A 17,571-nucleotide genomic window follows, 5' to 3' on the forward strand; every position below is an offset into this window, starting at 1 on the left:
TACTAATTGCAGATTCTGAACAAAAATGTTTAACATAATGGTCTTGTTAGACGGAGTTGCCAGTTTGTAAACTTAGACATACAGTAGAATCAAGCATGTCAAAGTTTTCAATGGTTTGTGCAAATGTGCACAACGCATATTGCACCTTACTGGTCTCAGATAGTTGTGCCACCAGTACCACTTGCCACTTCACGGTGCAGCTGTAATCAAGTGGTTAAGAACCCGAAAGTAGGGATCCCGGTTTAAACCCATGTAGAGATTGGAATTGATAAGAATTTAGCGATTCCAACTCCATTATTGATATTGCACTGAGTCACCTGGAGCACTGAGGGAGCTATGCTAAGCTGCTCTTCCTGTACTTCATTTCAACCATAACTTCCCCGAGATTCTGATGCAAAAACCTCTGCACCTAGGCCTTTCCTCACACATCTGCCAGTGGATTAAGAACTTAACAGCCCGCCCTCAATCCGTCAAACTAGGCCCCCACCTCTCCTTCACACTCGCATTCAGCACCAGTTCTCAACAAGGTTGTGTATTGAGCCCACTCCTCTCAAAACACAAATGACTGCACTCCGAAGCATCCATAAGGCCTCGTTATACTTCTGTGTCAGGCTATGGCGGAGACATTATGGCGGAGCCCCACTCATGCGTTTGCCTTCATACTTGTGTGCGATACACATCAGGTTCTGCTGCAGTTTCACTCCAAGTCGGGGTGTTACTACAGCTGCTATTGGCTAGGACGCCACAGAGTGGCGATTCCTCAGAATTTTATGACCAATGCAGGAAATCCTTTTTCGTTTCAGAAACAAAGCCTTTTTGGGGGGGATAGGGGGGTGGTTGGCTCATCACCCTAGCAATTATTTATTTATTGACAATTTGCAACAGTGTTGGCCGGAAACTCGTCAAAACACAACAGCCCGCTGCTTAGCAAACAGTATCAATCAAGTAGCAATCGTGGTCTCCCAGGCAGGATGTGGATTTGTGCCGCCTACGCTTACAAACACAGTTACCTTCACAGAAACTACCCGGGAAGCCAGGGAGAGAGCAAGCGAGAGAGAGAGAGAGAGAGAGAGAGAGAGAGAGAGAGAGAGAGAGAGAGGGAGAGAGAGAGAAAGAAAGAGAGAGAGAGAGAAAGAAAGAGAGAGAAAGAAAGAGAGAGAGAGAGAGAGAGAGAGAGAGAGAGAGAGAGAGAGAGTACACCATTGAACGGACCAATCAGGAGTGATGTTACGACCCGCCATCTACGGCGTACAAGATTTGGCGACTCGTGCGCAGCACCCAGCCACAAGCGACGCAGTACTTGTCTTTAATGACTGCCGTAGATCACGTGATGTACGCCGGTCATTAACGCAAGAGCAATCGCGTAATTATTAACCAGGCTTTAAGGCCGCGATACACCAGTCCGATGTTGGGAGTCGGAAAGCGTCAGGCCGTCAGCCTGCGCAGTCTGATGTAACTGTAACATCGGATCCTGTTGGGGTACGTCATGGGCTAGTTTCGGCAGATTCGACATGTTAAATTGGTATCGGGTGTCGGGGCATTGGACCACTGTGATTGGCTGCTAGCTAGCAAATCAGGGCATGGGGCAAGAACAGGACGTGACGAATGTGGATAAACAGTAAGCCTTGCAGTAAGTCCGTGTTACAATATCGGTCGTTTTGCACATTATCACTCATCGCATTTGGACGTCAAGAAGAGAAGATGAATTCATCACTATATAATATATCAGGTATGATCTACTTTTATCGTACAAGATACTCTGTAAAGAGTCTGAGGGTTTGCTTCATGTGGGTATACGTCACAAGAATGCATTGTTTACGTTTTCATATCTCCAACTACCACCCCCGGAAGCGCTTTGCAGTTGCCTTTTGTTTAACAATGAGAAATAGTGACTACCGCTGCTGATGGTAAGGAGGGGAATTAGTTCTCACGCATTCGCATAAGGTACTTCATAATTGCCGTCGGTGCCTGTCTGTTGCGGTGTGTACTCGTGCCATTTTTCCAATGCAACATGCTGACGGCAAGGCCAACGCCACAAGGGAGAGGCCTCGGTCACATTTGGCCGACGTTGGATTGGTGTATCCAGGGCTTAAAGCCATCATTAAGTTTGCGGATGATACTACCGTGGTTGGCATCATCTCTGAAGAGGATGAGTCTGACAACAGAGATGAGATCAACAGACCGCCAGCTGTGGAGATTTACGGTGGAAAGGTTTTACTCCATTCAAGTCGTGGGTGCCCACGTCTCTGAAGATCCCAATTGGACTGCCAACACCACCACGGTGGTGAAGAAAGCCCTGCAGCAACATCCTGAGAGTGCTTACAAGCAAAAAAAAATGGAGAGGCTGCTGGTGACATTCTACACAGGGTCACCATAGAGAGCATCCTGGCTTACAGTAGCAAAGCATGGTGTGCAGTGGACAAGGGAACATTGCAGATAGTGATCAACACAGCCCAAAAGAACATTTGTTGGTATCAAGTACAGCCTGGAGGACTCACTCCAGCTCTCACTACCCTAGCAAAGCTGGCCACATACCCTCGGGCCGTTGCTAAAGCTTACACAAAGCTCAAGATAGACTGAGTGATAGCTTATTTCACAGAGCTATCAATACAATAAAAAAAAAAAAAGTCAAAATTACAACCATAAGAATTGCTAACAGTGGCTAGTGACGCACTCCCCCAGTACAGCGGCTCCTCGAGTTACGACATACTCAACCAACGACGATTCAACTTTATAACGCCGTGCCTCGTCCATAGCATCTTATTTTTCCCACAGCAATCATGCCATTTTAAAGATATTTAAAGTTGTGTTGTTGTTACCTTCAGCAACGGGCGTCCATCGAGTAGGTCGGCTAACCGTCATGTGTGTCACATTTCCGTTTTTACATAAATTTTCGACTTCAGCAGTGAAATCCGACGGAAATTCGGGCTATGTCGCCAGCGTAGGAATGGAACTCCTTCGTAACTCGAAGACTCCCTGTCCCTATATAAGAAATGAGAATTTGTTCCTTCTGGTGCAATTATGAGTTACTTGTACTGCTACAGTGCTAGCTAGCAATGCCCACAACCTAAAAATGCATCTTCCCAGGAACAGCATCTGTTGTGATGCAGACTCTGTATCACTCTGTTGTGCTAAAGAAGGAGCTGAGACAAAAGGAGAAGCTCTCGACTTACCGGTCGATCTACGTTCCTACCTTCACAAATGGTCATAAGCTGGTGGGTTGTGACTGAAAGAACAAGATCCCGGATACCACAAAGGACTGTATGTGACATCTTTGGATAAGAATCATGTTTTGTGTTTTGATACATTAGTGATCTTGGACTAAATTTTGAAATTCTTCAGCACCAGAATTTTTTTTTATATAATATTATAATAATTAACAGCAATCAACTCATATTGATTTTCTTACATCATTACTTGTACGAGGATCCTGTGTGACGTTTTGTTTATGTTCGTGCGTTGCATCACGGGAGACTTAAGTGGCAAGAAGCAATGTGTTTTAAATGGAGTTCAATGGTTTTTGTACATTTGGAGGAGGATTAAGAGAAGCAGATGGTTAATTCTTGTTGTGCCATCAATTGTACGGCCTGTCGGGGGCCCGATAAAAAGTTTTGTTTTTTTTAATCGCATTCCCACCAAAAGGAGCCGCGAAAAGGGAAAGAAATGGCTTCGAGCCAGAAGGGTATAACTGGACGTTCCAAACCTGCATTCCGGCTGATGCTGACGGGTTTGTGAGGTTCATTTTATTGCCGGTAAGTACTTGTGACTATATATTTGTTATTTAGAGAGGATTTTAAAAAATAATCAATTGAGTTTGTGCACTATAAAATCCGAGTCATATTGTTTTGCGGTCTTATTCAGGTGTTTCAAATCACGATCGACAACCACCCTTACTTGTTCCTCGTCTTGAAATGAGAATGACTGTTAATTGTCGTTGCTACATGTATGGGCTCTCAGTGTTTATACAACCCCGAGTGTGTGTCCTTATTTTCTGCTCAAATTGGAGTGTTTCCATATTGTTTTCCTCAGAATGGAGTGATTCCATATTTATTTCCCTGCACTTGCTCTATAAAAGTAACAGTTACTGACCAGCAAAATGTTTTTCTTCATTTCTTTAAGTGTTTCTGAAAGCCAAGATTTTGCACTTTGGAATGACCTCACAACTGCTTCATGCTTTTTATCTGAGTTTGATACAGAATAAAATGTCTGAGTGAGTGCTCATCCAAGAGTGGTGATTCCATACTTTTTGCTAGGGGTTGTAGTGTAGCGGATCAAATAAATGGTAATCTTGGAAAGTTTTTTGGTGTTAATTCGGGTTAGCTAATTAGAATGCAGTGCTTCTTTTAAGATTTCTTTATATAAAAAACAAAACAAAAAGAGCATATTTATGCATGCACTCCCACATGGCAGGCAGCTACAGAGGATCTTTGTTAAAAATGTTAGTTGAGATCATCAGTGTCTAAACCACAGTACAGAGTCCAATTGCAGCCCTCAGCTCATTGTTTATTGAATTAGAAGAAATTCTAATAATTTAAAGCTACTCTATGTAGGATTTCCCCAAAAAATATCTTAACAATAGCCTTTTTATTTGACCATTTATGACTGAAACATATTCTAATTAGTAGATCAACATCTTCGCTGTTCACAATGGGTACTCCTACAAGCCTCTGGCCAATATTATTTAGGAAGCGTCCGGTCCGAATCCTTCGAATTTCCCGCCCTCTGTCTGCGGGATGTGACGTTATTCGCATCATCATCAGTTGTTTCCTGTCGCGCGAAGACGGAACTAGTACAGATTTTCGCTGCCCCAGACACCCGCTGTTACTCCGCGGAAGGCTGCTCAAAAAAAAAAATGAAAACAATGTCAAGTGCCACGAAAAAAAAAAAATCTAAACTTGATAGTGACCGGCGCCGAGAACGTGAGTGAACATTGGTTTGACATTTTAGCGGTGGAGAGCGTTGAGATCGGACTTGGATTAGAAAAGTGATTCACAGCTGGCTTTCTTTCTACTCCAAAAGGTAAGAAGCGAGTATCTTGACATTTAGAAGAAAATGTGTTGTTTTCAAATAGCAGTAACCTCAAGATCGATCACTTCGGTCGTAACTATTGGGGTGAAAGTGAGGTAGACGGCAACATTTAGCGTGAAAGGGGCGGCAAATTTGAATGTAATAGAACAGAATGACTTTATGAAGAACAGACGTTCCATTCCGCGGCGTTTCAATCAGGCTAAATGTCGCCTTATTTTCCTCCGTGAAAACAGCCTATTGTAGCTACATTATGCTAACGGAATGTGAACGGTACTACTGAATGGCGATAACATTCACGGCCATATCACACTAAGTAGTGAATGGGTCTATATGTTTTTCACAATCGTCAATTTCCATAAATGACAGCCCACCTTTCGGCTAACGCATAATTACGCAAGACTGGGGGCGACCTACACTAATAATGACTAGAATCAGGTTGACGTCCGTCGAGCGGGGTGACTACAATATGTAACTGCATATTAACATCGGAATGAGGTCCAATTATTTGACGTAATTTGCACATCGTTTTGGAGTAGCCTACAGCACAGGACTGGACTTCGACCGACTAATGCAATATGATCTGCACGTCCCGTGGACATCAATTGTTTACTGGGGATCGAGAGTCTCATTCCGTGAAGTGGCCAGCTTTGTATAACATTATAAAACTTCTTACCTCTGAAAACATAGTTTCATTGGATACGAAGAGCCCAGTCTTCAGTATTGAGGTCGTGCACGTACGAGTGCGCGTAGCGTGTACGAGCGTGCAGTTTGTTTTCGGCCACAGGTGGCAGTAGAGAGTTGAAATTTTAAATCTTACATAGAGCTGCTTTAAGCAAACAGACTGGAGTAGAAAATAGCTAATGGATTTTTACAACTTTCCCTGCTGCTTCTGTTTCCATTTGAAAAAAAGAAAAAGGAAAACGGAAAACAAAATGTGTCACAGCAAATCACTTCAGAACTTTTTTTCATCAACTGAGAATATTTTTTTACGGTGTCGTGAGTGATGCCAAGCTAAATACAGCATACCAACAAATCACTAGGGGGACATCTTAAATAAATATCTTCTTTTCACACAGGGAAAAGAATATGTGCCGCTATCAGATGACATGCGACGTGTAAACATGTTGAGCCGAAGACTCATTTAAGTCTTATAAGTGTCATGTGCTGAAGGTTGGATCTCAAAGTGTAGACACAAATAAGGGTTTAACTATTTATTCACAACGATAGGCATAGAACAAACTTGACTAGATGAGAAACAAAGAGAGTTGCACAGAGGGACAGAAAGCAATAATCCGGCAAACACAAACACCTCTCAGAACGCTACGACAGTGAATCGATCTGATTGGTTGTCACTAAGTTAAGTAAACATTGACATCACATAGGTCCAGACATCCCCTAAAGGAGTAAAGATTGACATCACACAGGTCCTGACATCACATAACATCACATAGCGTTTTTCCAGTTGAAACCAGATGATGGTTACATCAGTTCAAAACAGACACTTTGTTACATCAGTACATGACAGACACTTGACCTCACGGTCATGAACCCAAACTTAACAGGTCACGAACTCAAACGTATAACCCTGGTGTGACCCCAGACATTACAATAAATCCCAGACTATAGTGGCTGTAAATGATCATTTTGTTGTTGAATAATAATAATAATAATAATGATAATAATAATGCATCAGCTTTATACAGCACTTTTTCTAAACACCTAAAGATGCTTAGTTAAGACAAAGCTAAATGTTTAATTCATTCATTTTTCCAATCCAAAGTCAATTTTGATTCACGTGTTCACACTTAAACCACAACCAGGTGGAACGCAAACTTGCATTCCAGGGTGTGAGAGTAACAACATCCTAAAATTGGCATGTTGTGCCATATTGCGTGACTCTCAACTCACTCTTAATTACTGTATTTCGGGGTTAGCTAACGTAATGGAGCATACTACCGAGATCTCGGTAACATAAATAAACACTGCTTCCCGAGGGGATGTGTGTGTGGCAGCAGACTGCTGTGTTGAGCGTGCCCACAGCATCATGCAGCATATATTTTTTAGCCACTTTTAACCTGACTGTGGGTGAGTTCACCAAGTTTGGAGAAGTGAAGAGGAGTGTGTTGAGGAACTGAGTTAGATCTGACAGCAGGAGTGGGACAGTCTGGCTCCAGTCCAGGGTTATCGGTGGCAAAAGTGGTCGTATTTGCCAGCTGCCAGTTTGGGACAGCAGAACTCGGCCAGAGGGATGCTGCAGCCCTGCTTGGCTGGTGTCCTCGTGTCTGTGTGCACACTCACTGATGCTGACTCACCCAGAGGGCACCATTGACATGCTCAGACCCACAACAAACTGCAAAAGCAGTTGGAATACCTGAGGCACTATCTCTGTAAAACAAACCCAGTTGCACATAGAGATTATTGCTTCTTTCAGTTTCCTCACCCATGAACGAGAGGAGGGAAGCCGCTTATAAACGACTTTTTAAGTCGTCGTTTGGCAAACGATGTTCAAGTCTATCCTCTTTGGGGAAGACATTATATAACTTTTGCGGTGTAGCCTGTCGAGCTCTGCATCATGCAACAAATTGCTAAACAAACTTGGCGTCAAAAGTTGACGTAAGATTGATAACATTTTTGTAGAACATAACATAAAACACAGGTAGTGCTTATTTAATCAGAGATTTTAACGCACACACACTTATGCCCTGGTGTTCCTTCATCATCTCCACTCGTATGAACATTAAGTTGCTATTATAGTAGTAATGGGTGAGGTAATGGATCGACACACTTGCTGCCTGACAAATATACAGTGCATTTCCCTCCAGAATTATTGGACCTTTGGTTTGACCAGAGATGGGGACTCGAGACGAGTCATTGTGACTTCAATTTCAGTCATTGCTAGTGCAAGCAGTTTAGTTCCACGCAAAAAGAATAAAAGTTGAAAGTATAAATAAGGACAACTGAGTCATAGGCACATACAAGTGCTAATAATGTCACAGCTAAAACACTGTAAATAGTGAGAAAAAAATGTTTACCATGATGCAAAACAATACCGGATCGATTAATCGGCCACCCATTATAATCAGCCAATTATTGCCCTTCATTTATCAATCAATTTTCTTAACCGCTCACTCCTCACAAGCGCCACGGGGGTGCTGGAGCCTATCCAGCTGTCTTCAGGTAGTCGGCGGGGTACATTGAACTGGTTGCCAACCAATCGCAGGGCACACAGAGACGAACAACCATCCACAGCCACAAGGACACCTAGGGACAATTCAGAGCGCCCAATTAACCTGCCATGCATGTCTTTGGAATGTGGGAGGAGACCGGAGAACCCGGAGAAGACCCATCCAGGCAAGGGGAGCGCATGCAAACTCCTGGACTTGATCTTGCATCCTCGGCCACTGGGAGGCGAATGTGCTAAGTCAGCCAATCTGCCTCCCACTGTGAACTAAAATGTAAAAATATCAGCTAGTCGTTGGAAACTGCCAGTCTGCTTCCGAGTTAACTGGTTGATGTGCCCTTGAGCACCGACCTCAGCTCAAAAAGTGCAGCACTGTTTCCGCCCCCACAGTCCATTTCAACTACTCCACCACTATTGATGCCTCTGGACATTTGGGTAACTTTTTTAGCCCTGAGTACGTGAAATAGAGTTAGAGACAGCTGTGAGTGAGTAAAACAAGTTCCTGCCACATCCATCCTGACATATCAGGTAAGAAAGCTTTTCTGGTGCATGGTATTCTGTCACGCACAAACGCTACGATGACACTTTTAAGTAGTTGAGCAGCTTTAGTAGTCGAATAAATATTACGTTTTGAAATCACAAATTGTTTTAATCACAACAATGGTAACAATCTCAATCAAATAATCGTGATTGCTATTTTTCCAGCCCAATTATGTCATCTAACGATATAGGCAAGGCAAGGCAAGTTTATTTGTATAGCACATTTCATACACAAGGCAACTCAATGTGCTTTACACAAGAAAAGACAACACGTAAGCATCAACAAACAACAGTTAACATTCAGAAGAAGAAAAATAAATAAAAATAGGTTACAAAATTTACTAAGAAGAACATACAATAACAATATTAAAACATTATTCAACAAACTTTAAAACATTTCGCATAAGGAAGTTTAAAATAATTAAAAATAATAATTAAAAAGGAAAAAAAAAAAAAGCTGTTTAAAAGTCCCTAATCAAAGGTATGAGAAAAAAGCAAAGTTTTTAACCTGGATTTAAAAGCATTTACACTCGGGGGTGACTTCACTTCTGTTGGCAGCCTATTCCATCTGTGTGCAGCATAATAGCTAAATGCAGCTTCACCATGTTTGCTTCGAACTCTGGGTTCCACTATTTGGCCCAAGTCTGTAGATCTCAGAGCCCTGCTGGGTTTGTACTCAATCAGAATTTCTTGGATATATTCAGGACCCAAACCATTTAGTGATTTATAGACAAGTAGCAGAACTTTAAAATCGATTCTACAGCTGACTTGGAGCCAGTGTAAATTCTTAAGTACGTACTGGAGTAATGTGTTCTGATCTCTTTGTTTTGGTCAGAACTCGAGCTGCAGCATTCTGAATGAGCTGCAATTGTCTCATGTTCTTTTGAGAGAGTCCAGTCAGAAGACCATTACAGTAATCTAGTCTGCTGGAGATAAAAGCATGGATAAGCTTCTCTTGGTCTGCTTACAGCATGCAGTCCTTCAGTCTGGATATGTTTTTCAGCCGGTAAAAGGCTGTTTTAGTGATGAATTTAATATGATTGTTGATGGTCAGGTCTGAGTCTATTAGTACCCCAAGGAGGGCTGCTCGATTATGGAAAAACTAATAATCACGAATCCACGATTATTGTGGTAATAATTGAAATCACAATTATTCAGAACGATTATTTATGTTTTTGTTCCAAGCAAGAAAATGTTTAAACATTTGAAAATATTAAGACAAATTGAAAAAAAAAAAAAAAAAAAAAAAAAAGCTCATTTTGGACCAAACAGACTTTAGAATAATTTATTATTATAAAGTCTGTTTGGTCCATTTGTTAAAAGACAAATCTCTTCCCATAGATTTTATTCAATGGAACTAAAGTGACATCAGACCCACAATAGCAATTTTTGTCGGCTAAATAAATAGCACATTTGCGTAAGACTGGTTTGTTAATAAGTGATAGGAATGGCAAATTAGTCAGCATCAAAGTGTGCAGTCCATCAATCCTTTTTTCTGAACTGCTAATCCTCACGTAGGGTGGCCACTTCCATAAGGTCAAAAAGGAGGACATGTTTTAAAAAATTAAGTGTTCCTTCGCTATAACGCGGTTCACTTTTCATGGCTTTGTTTTTTGCAGATTTTTTTTAACACAGTAATATACCTTCCATCCATCCATCCATTTTCTTGACCGCTTTATTCCTCACAAGGGTCGCGGGGGCTGCTGGCGCCTATCTCAGCTGGCTCTGGGCAGTAGGCAGGGGACACCCTGGACTGGTTGCCAACCAATCGCAGAGTAATATACCTATTTTATAAAATTTATTAAAGTTTGAACATTGAGAATGTTCAAGAGAGAATTTGAGAAAATGTAAATGCCTCGAGAAAAGTGTATGAACTGTGTGGTTTTAGAGCCTTAAAACATGTATAATAAAGTTAAAACATAAAGCTAACAACTTCATGAATTTTGGGTATTTTGTGCAACCTAACCACAGCAGAAAACGAGGGAACACTGTGCATCAGACTCGAGGTGTATTTTCATCAACAATAAAGTTTTGCTCTCTCTCTCCACTTTCACACCACAGTCTACACTTTTGTAGGACTCGTGATGCTTCACAGGTTGTGCCAATCATTGTTTCATTTTGACATATTGAATAGTCTTAAAAAACAACATTCAATAAGGTTTCATGATTTTATAGAACTGTGATTGGCTGGCAACCAGTCCAGGGTGTCCCCCGCCTACTGCCCAGAGCCAGCTGAGATAGGCGCCAGCACCCCCCGCGACCCTTGTGAGGAATAAGCGGTCAAGAAAATGGATGGATGGATGGATATTATAGAACACAGGAAAATATAAATGTATATGTACAACACTACATACTTTGTCCAGCACGTGTGTACACTGCGTGTTTTGATTGTCTAGCTGTCATTTATCAAATCTACTCCGTAGTTACTCACTTCTAGAACTTGGTGGCGAGCTTTTCCTCTCCCCCTGCTCATCGCACTGGAGTTGTTGTTGTACGCTGGCCGATCTTGTTGTTGTGTTCTTCACTTCTGCCATGCATGACACGCGCAGCGAGCAGTGTTTTTTTGTTGTTGTTTTTTGTTTTTGCTTTTTTGCTTGTTTCAGACCTTAACGAGCCACTAAATTGTTTGATTGACATTAATATGCGAAGACAACGCTCCCTCCGAAAGCGAATGCTTGGCGCACTATAGTGGGAAAGGGTCTGGTCGTTGTCCGCTGTCAATAAAGACTCGGTTCCCATCGTTCACATTGACGAGCCATTCAAACGACTCAATTCGTTCATCATTAATAAACTCAACGCGGCTGAAAAGGCGGACAAACCAGCGTCCGGTTTAGGGTTGCGCATGACGGCTAACACTGCTGTTAGCTCGCTATTAGCTAGCAGTCACGGCTAAACGCTGGCAACAGGCGCCGTACAATACAACATCAGCATAATTATGTCTTAGCCTCTTACCTGGGGCTTGAACGTAACTTCAGGACTAAGTTGTGTTACTGACGTCTGGCCCAAAAGTTTGGTGCATTGATATTGCCATTGTACACAAACTCCAAATATATATTTATACATATATATATATATATATATATATATATATATATATATATATATATATATATATATGTATATATATATATATATATATATATATATACATATATATATATATATATATATATATATATATATATATATATATATATATATATATATACATATATATGTATATTAGGGGTGTTAAAAAAAATCGATTCGGCGATATATCGCGATACTACATCGTGCGATTCTCGAATCGATTCAATAATCGGCAGAATCGATTTTTTTTTTTTTTTTTTTTTTTTTTAGGATTCACACCTTGAGCATGGAAGAATGTTATATGAACGGCACATTAAGCCTTAATATTTTTATTTTAATGCTGTTCAAACATGAAACAGATTACAACCTCTATAAGACTGAAATTTCAGATAAATAAATAATACATTTTCATATAAATCTTACACTCTACAAGCTTACTGATTAGTATTTTCTAAATATGAATGAAAAAAAATCGCAACAATCGACTTAGAAATTCGTATCGGGATTAATCGGTATCGAATCGTGACCATTCGTATCGGGATTAATCGGTATCGAATCGAATCGTGACCTGTGAATCGTGATACGAATCGAATCGTCAGGTACTAGGCAATTCACACCCCTAGTATATATATATATACATATATATATATACATATATATATATATACATACATATATATATATATATATATATATATATATATATATATATATATATAGGCTATATATATATATATATATATATATATATATATATATATATATATATATATATATATATATATATATAAATTTGGTTTCTTACAGCCCCGTGTACTGTCATGCATACTGCGTTAGCTTGACTACGACTATCTCAGCGGCTAGCCGAGAAAGAAATGTCGTTTCAGCTCTACAATTAATAATCGTTTTTGTACGATTATGCCTATTTTGAAATCGTAGAGGGTAATAATCGAAATCGTAATTGAATTTCTATTAATTGCACAGCCCTAACCCCAAGATTTCGAACTTGGTCTTTAGTTTCTAAAGACAGTGACTCAAGCTGTTCTTTAACAGCAATTCTCTTTTCTTTCTTGCCGAAAACAATGAGCTCCGTTTTGTTTTTGTTTAGCTGAAGGAAATTTTGGTTCAACCAGTTGTTAATTTGCTCTAGAGAATGACACAATACGTTAACAGAACTGCTGTCATTTGGGGACATTGATAAATACAGTTGTGTGTCATCTGCATAACTATGATATTCAACATCGGCACTCTGAAGCATTTGACCCAAAGGTAACATATACAGACTGAACAACAGGGGTCCAAGGACTGACCCTTGAGGGACCCCACATGGCCTTTCGATCAGATTAAAAATTTCCAATAGTCACAAAGTAACTCCTTTCCTCCAAATAGGTCCTGAACCATTTAAGGACTGTTCCATTTAACCCCACCCAAGTCTCCAGCCTGTCCAACAGTATATTATGATCAATCGTGTCAAATGCTGCACTGAGGTCCAACAAGACGAGCACCGATACCTTCCCTGCATCAGTGCTCAATCTTACCTTTATCTCAATCTTTAATCAGAGTTGTTTCTGGACTGTGATGAGGTCGGAAACCTGACTGGAATTTATCCAAAAGTCCGTTTAAGCTCAAGAAATTGCTGAGTTGATTAAAAACCACTTTTTCAACTATTTTGGTTACGAAGGGAAGGTTTGCGATTGGTTTATAATTTGCTAGCAGGGAGACATCCAGTGTTCTCTTTTTTAGAATGTGCTTAACGGCGGCTACTTTCAGAGATTTAGGAAGCTCACCTGATTAAAGTGAGCAGTTAATTATTTGCTGTAAATCGATCTGAACAAATTTCACAATGGTTTTGAAAACGCCAGATGGTATTGAGTCAAGACAGCTCGTGGAAGGTTTCAATTGCTGAACCAAGTCTACTACAGTATTTTGATCCACTGAGTCAAATTCTGTCATTGTAATTAAATTATTCCTAGGTTATTCGTTGTTTTATCCATTTGTGCAGTGGTTTCTTAAAGTGAAACTCAACAGGAAGTCGGGCTCTTGCTCCACCCCTCACTGAGATTTTAATCGGCGCTCAAATGGGGTGTTGCCTGGACCGCTGGGTTGCGAATGGGAAGATGGTTGGGCGTGGTCTGGCTGTGATTGAGAGCAGCAACTCACTAAGAAGGCGTTTTAAGGAGACGTGTACGAGACTGAGCCGGTGGGTGGCAGGGGCGACTACGTCACAGTCCACAAGTGACATAGTCAGCCACTTCTTGTGTAATGACAGGACAGCCAAATTGTGTTTATCCCAGTGTTTAACCTTAAGATGCCACCAAACACACAGTTTTTGCCACAAATTCAAGCTTTCAAGAAACGTACTAAAATGTCAAAAATAATGTCAAAGGGCATGTAGACAGCATTAGTAGACACCTGTTTATACAGTTTATCAGCCAAAAAAAAAAGTTGATTTAATGTTGAGTACACCTTTTAATCTCAAATTACGGACACAAGTGGGGTCAGGTCAGAGTCATCTGCTTTTTTCTATTTTATCAAATGACATAAGAACATTATGGCGATAAATTACAAACTCCCCCCTTTAAATAACTGCAGAGCAAGTAAGAAAGTGCAACCACTTGATTTAATCACATTTGTCTTCAAACCTTTATCATCTATGTCAAGAAGTTGAGGCGAAACCAAATTTCTCAAGAAGAGCAAATACTGTAGGTGTTCATATTCAACCCAAAGGCTTTTTCAGCAGCCACTGAAATAAGCAGCTCTGGGGAAGTTGACTGTGGATGAGTATAGAATGTTGAAAAGTTTAAGTAGATTGCCAGAAAGCTGATACCTGCATATGAATCATCGTCCTGATTGAAACCATTGAATTGTCGGTTGTAAGACTTTATCAAATCTTCTAACGAGTCTAGTCAAAATCTTTTCACCATTTAGGGGACTCACCAGCCCGTAGCAGTCATATTTCAACCATTCCTAATCGGGGGGATTTTCCCAATTCAATTCATCCAAGTCCGATCTTCATAAAATTGGTTGTTGAATTCTGATTGGTCCATTTTTATACTGTACGGACTGTACTTCTATTACCGCTAGAAAACTCTCTTTAGCAGTATGTCGGAGCTGATGGTTGAGCATTTTAGTGGACTTCTCTCAAAATACATCTTCTGGCTGTCTGGACCGATCGTTACATTCACACAGCAGGGTGTGAAGTCCAATTTGGATTTTTTTGTGAAATTCAATCTTGTACTCATTCACATTACAAAAACAGGTCTACTAAAGATGGTGTCACGCCATTGCTGCATGTAAGAACCATCACTGAATTGCTACTGTCACGACCAATGTCCACTTTATGCTTCATGTTTCAAGCGGGATTCAATTAAGGTAACGTATGAAGTCAACACTCTTACTCTAAACAACTTTGCAGATTCACGGACGATTGTCGTCAGCAGTCTTCCTCCCAAGCACTCTCTGTCTGAGAATTCTATTCCCATATATAGCCCTCTTTATACAAAAAAATGCTACCCAAAGTGTGTTAACAGAATTAAAGCCAGCCCTCTTCACATTTCTGCACAAGTACAGAAACACACGTACACGCACGTGCACACAAAGGTTAAAAGTGATCCTGTAATTGCCTGAGACAAGCACACACAGACCAGTTAAAAAATAATCGCTTAATGACCAAAGGAAGCTGAAGCTGGGTACAGGTGAGTTTGTTCCCATTCTCATTCATGTTTCTAATATGGATGTTGTCATTTTAAGAAATGATAGAAGAGGCTTTCAGTGCCACCCTAGCGTGTTTCACTTATGTGGTGGTGGTGGTGACTGTGATTGGTTTCGAGGAAAAACATCTGTGCAGAGGTAAAGATCACAAAGCCTCCCAGGGTATCCGGACAACTTACTATCATGGAAGGGGAGTGTCAAACGGACAAAGTTAAGGCCACAAATAATTATGCTACAGCTAGACCGGTTTATCAGTCAGCCAATGTAATCGTTTGAAATTAATTATTTTAAAAACTCCTTTTTGCTGAATTTTTTTTGGACACATTAACACATACTGTGAGACAAAAATCATATTAATCAAACACCCCCATACCTAGAGGTGTGCAATTAATCAAAATTCAATTAGAAATTCAATTTTTACACTCCACAATTACAAAATCAGAATAATCCATCCAGCCATTCATTTTCTTGACCACTTATTCCTCACAAGAGTCGCGGGGGGTGCTGGCACCCATCTCAGCTGGCTCTGGGCAGTAGACAGGGGACACCCTGGACTGGTTGCCAGCCATCGCAGGGCACACAGAGAAGAACAACCATCCACACTCACAAGCACACCTAAGGACAATTTGGGGTGCCCAATTAACCTGCCATGCATGTCTTTGGAATGTAGGAGGAGACCGAAGTACCCGGAGAAGACCCACGCAGGCACGGGGCGAACATGCAAACTCTACCCAGCAAGGACGGAGCCCTGACTCGAACCGGAGTCCTCAGAACTGGGAGGCGGACGTGCTAACTACTAGACCATCAGAATAATCATAAAAAAAATAAATAAAAATAAAATAAAATAAAATAAAAAACCATGAATACTAATTGAGTTGTTTAAATGTATATACATTTGCACCTTTTTTAAATTTTAAAATAACTAATTTAATTATTTTGGTCCATCTAAAAGGAACTTTCATGATAATGTTTCAAAGAATTATATTTTTTAATATGTTTTACGTTTAAACGTTTTCTTGTTTTGTACCAAAAAATAATTGTGATTTCAATTATTACCAAAATAATCGTGATCAATATTTTCTTCATAGTCGAGCAGCCCCACCATAACCCCCTGCCCCCGAAAATTATTTTGGTGATTTTTGCCAGTTTTTCTCTCTGTTGTAAAGTTTAACAAATACTAATAGTACAAAGTATTGTAAACCAAATGTTCTGCATGTAATTCATAAATGTATTGTTGAAAAGTTAAGAAAAAAATAATAATAATCGGCCGATTGGAAAACAGCCATTTATCTCAAATCATTGCTTGAATAGGCCAGATAGACTGGGTAAACCCTAATGTATCTAATCATGCCATACAACTCAACCAAGTTTTTGACACATCAAGCCCCGATTACAAACTTCAATTTGTCCAAAGCTGGGGGTTCAGTATGCAGCTGAAATCACCAACCAAGGAAGTCACCAAGGTGAGGGAGATTTGAAAAAAGAAAGAGCACAAAAAAAACTTGTTATCCCAATACAACAATAGCGGATTCGGACATGCATCACGGCAAACATGCATTCAAATCAATGATCCTCAAATCGGAAGCAGGCCTCTTCAAAGGATAAATTCAAATCTGACACATCTGTCAACATCTTGTTTCAGCTAGTAAACTTGACATTACAGAACAGTGACAGCATCATTGTCATGATCGTCAGTCTCCAGTATAGCACCGTCAACTGTTTCAACTTCTGTCTTAGTCGGCCACACTGGTTTAATCAGTTCTTGAGAACTTAACTTGCCTTAATTTGCCTGATACTAGTATTAGCGCTTCCGGCTCATTTGCATCAGCTTCAGCTAAGTTAGCTCTCGCCACATCACCACATCTTGATTTTACGTAGCATTTTCCAATTGAGTCAAAATGTGCTGTGAGATTTCAACAGATTCAGGTTCGTTACTCAGGTGGGGAAGTATTGTGTGTATTTATTTTGCGGATAGGTCAGGTTTCATCAGGACCTCAATCTCACACGTCTTCACATGGCTCTGCTTAAAATCAGAAGTCAAC

General features: G+C 40.4%; 1 protein-coding gene across 5 annotated transcripts in view; it reads right to left on the reverse strand.

Moving 5' to 3' along the window:
* Window positions 1-17,571, reverse strand: part of igsf9bb (immunoglobulin superfamily, member 9Bb) — a 140,629-nt gene that overhangs the window by 117,400 nt on the left and 5,658 nt on the right. The gene's annotated exons all lie outside the window — the stretch shown is intronic.

The sequence above is a fragment of the Festucalex cinctus genome, chromosome 18 (genome assembly GCF_051991245.1).
Source record: "Festucalex cinctus isolate MCC-2025b chromosome 18, RoL_Fcin_1.0, whole genome shotgun sequence".
In the NCBI taxonomy this organism is placed as follows: domain Eukaryota; kingdom Metazoa; phylum Chordata; class Actinopteri; order Syngnathiformes; family Syngnathidae; genus Festucalex; species Festucalex cinctus.